Here is a 2981-nt window from a genome sequence, read left to right as displayed (position 1 = left end):
TGGAGAAACACCCTGTGGAGTACCGTGCCGGGGTAAGGAAGGTCTCTGGTCGAGGATGGAGAAAAACCATGGCTCAGTTCCCTACAGCGTCAAGGAAGGCTACTTGCGCTGATTAGGGTAATGGCCTGGTCTAGTATCCGCCTCGGACGGGGACTGGCAAGGCCCCTAGTTGAGATTGGAGAAAAACTGGGCTGAGTATTCCTATCTTCGTATGGGCTGATGGAACCCTTACGTTGTTTAGGAACAGCCTGGTCTAGTACCTACTCTCGTACTGGGGGTTTACCCTGGCATAGAGCAGTACGAAGCTTGGTCTGGCTGAGAGGCTGGAAGCTGCTTAGAAGCTCGAGGTGAAACGTGCCCCTGGCACGGGGAGCCAGGGGTGCCTGAACCCGCACTGGTGTAAGGATCTCACCATGTGCACAGTAAGGCACTTTGCACTGCTCACCTCCCCAACTTCTGGTGCACCACGTCCTTTGCCCTGGCCTTTTGGCTAGGGCAAGGATAATTTTTTACCCACCCCCGGCCTTCTGGCTGGGGTCTATTTATTTATTTATGCCCACATATGTTTTTGCACTTGCACAAGCATTAGCACTTATTTCTGTTTTTCGTAGTGTGTAGTGTGTCACGTTCACGTTTTTTGTTTGGGGTTTAGGTGAGACCCTTATGGGCCGCCCTCTCCTCTTCGTTGCTGATGTCCTCTCCACGGGGGGAGGACCAGACGCAGTTATCGGTCCCCAGGGGGACGCTTCGGCCAACCCTGGGGACACCCGAGGGTTCCCCTGCGCTTCGGCAAAGGGGGACCCACAGTCCTTTTGTTCCCTCAGTAGGCCTTTTGGCTCTGAGGGATAGAGGAGTAACGGGGCCCTTCTCCTTTGGGAGAGGGTCCAAGAACCTATGCCCCCAGCACGTTTGGTCACAGACACTGGGTGATGAAGCACCGCACCTCGGGCTTCAAGTAATAAAAAAAAATTTTTTGTAGTCGCTTCTTGGCCTTTTGGCTGCAATCTTGTATCGTGGTTGAAGGGTCTGCTGGAGCCAGGGATCATTTTCTTTGTTGGTGATAAACCGAAGATATTCCAGGATGGAAGGTTTGGGAACACTATCTGTTTTTCAGTTGTGGAAGAGCAGAAAGACCGGATTGGACTACATTCTATAGTAAAGGATATCTTTCTATTTATTGACCCTCCCCTTATACAGTATGTGTCTGTCTTTCAATAAAGCTTCGGGCTTGTGATTCCCTCCACCCTCTTACACTCCACACCCATATTAACTGTTGTAATATTGTATAGTTTAAATGTATAGGGCAGTTCATGATTTATAGTGTAGGCTGGCCTGTGCTGTAGATCTTGAACTGTACTATACCGTCTGCATTTGTATTGTGTTTTGGCTGTGCTGCAACATGGTACTTATGTGTGTAATGTTTATGTATGTTTTTTTCTTCTTTATGTCAATAAAGACTGCTTTTTCAATCCAATATCTGAAAACAATCAATGTTCGTCTTTGATGGCAATAGTAGTAGTATGATATTTGCTGCTTTTGAAAGCCAATATCTGATATGTCCCCTATCTGGGGACCATATATTAAATGGCTTTTCAGAAAAGATGGGAGATGAGCTTTCAGTACTTGCAGGACCGATGCACATTTCCTATTCTATCCTCCAAAAACAGATTCAGTTGCATTTTCCAGTGTGTTTTGGATGCGCCTTTGCAAATGTCTTACATCAACAAACTTATTTAGTACTATTTTGCAAATAGGGTTACATTGTCGCAACATTGTGTTCCCTAATTGCTTGATTTTTTTAAATACAACAATTGATAAAGACACCTGAAAACTGCTCTGTGGAGTCTTATTTTGTGTCTACTGCTTATCTACATTTAATTCCCTACCTCTAATCAAGGCATTTTTAAATGCTGGGGGCTGCCAGGACTTTAGATCTGAATTCGAATGTACTTGTGATCTAACTTAATTTCCTACATCTAAATTCATTCCTAAATTCACTACTTACATTAATCCTGTAGTTGGGCATTTTGGGCCTTTGATTGTGGGCATTGTTTTGTGTCCAGACCAGCGGCAGGTGGTGTGCATTTGTTGGAAAGGCATCGAAGACCTCCGATACGCTGTATCTCCAGATGTGTGTCTCCCTCAAGTGGCTGTCAGCAAATGCATGCTAGACACCCCATTCCAAGCTGATTGTGACATCACGGAACACGCATCATAAAACAGGCATGCTAGAACATGGGTCTTCAACCTGCGACCCTCCAGCTGCTGTGGAACTACACATCCCAGCATGCCCTGCCTCATTTTTAGCATACCTTAATAGCAAAATTGTGGCAGGGCATGCTGGGATGTGTAGTTTCACAGCAGCTGGAGGGCCACAGGGTGAAGACCCATGTGCTAGAGCCAAGCCGCAGGTAAATTGAATGCTAGCTAGCTGAATGTTTAAATCCTTTTTTCCTGCAGCATACCAATGCGGAAGATTCCATGGAACCAGGGATCCTTCCATTGAGAAATACATGCTGCCTGGATGACTGCACTGTGCAAATTAAATCACGGAGCCAGTTGGCTTGTGGGTGGCTCTGGTGACTAGGTGTATAGGTGGGCGGTGTGTCGGAGGTGGAGCACATGCAAATGATTGTGTATCATCCAGCTAGTGAGAGACAAAACTCACGCAGGAGTGTGCCTGCTTGTCAGTGGGTTATGCACCTTGCAAGACGTCAAATCTACATGGAGCAGCTGGAGGGGACAAGAGTAGGTTTGCAAAATATAGATAGAAGAGCATATATGCTGGCGCATTCTCCATGATTGTGTCAGCTTATGTTTTGGTGCACTGCACTTTCCTTCACCCCATTTCGGCCTATGGCTAAGTTTTAGCCGTTTTGGTTAAGATCAAGTGTAGTCGCTTCTTGGCCTTTTGGCTAAGATCAAGTGTAGTATCTGTTCGAGGGAAAAACAGGGTGGAGTATCTGTTCTTACACTAGGAG

General features: G+C 46.4%; 1 pseudogene; it reads left to right on the top strand.

The window, feature by feature from the left end:
• Positions 1-2895: 2895 nt before the first annotated feature.
• LOC135013048 (U2 spliceosomal RNA) lies at positions 2896-2968 on the top strand (annotated as a pseudogene).
• Positions 2969-2981: the final 13 nt, after the last annotated feature.

The sequence above is a fragment of the Pseudophryne corroboree genome, unplaced genomic scaffold (assembly GCF_028390025.1).
Source record: "Pseudophryne corroboree isolate aPseCor3 unplaced genomic scaffold, aPseCor3.hap2 scaffold_2629, whole genome shotgun sequence".
NCBI lineage: Eukaryota > Metazoa > Chordata > Amphibia > Anura > Myobatrachidae > Pseudophryne > Pseudophryne corroboree.
Note: the sequence above shows the minus strand (reverse complement) of the source record. Positions and strands in the feature narration are given on the sequence as shown.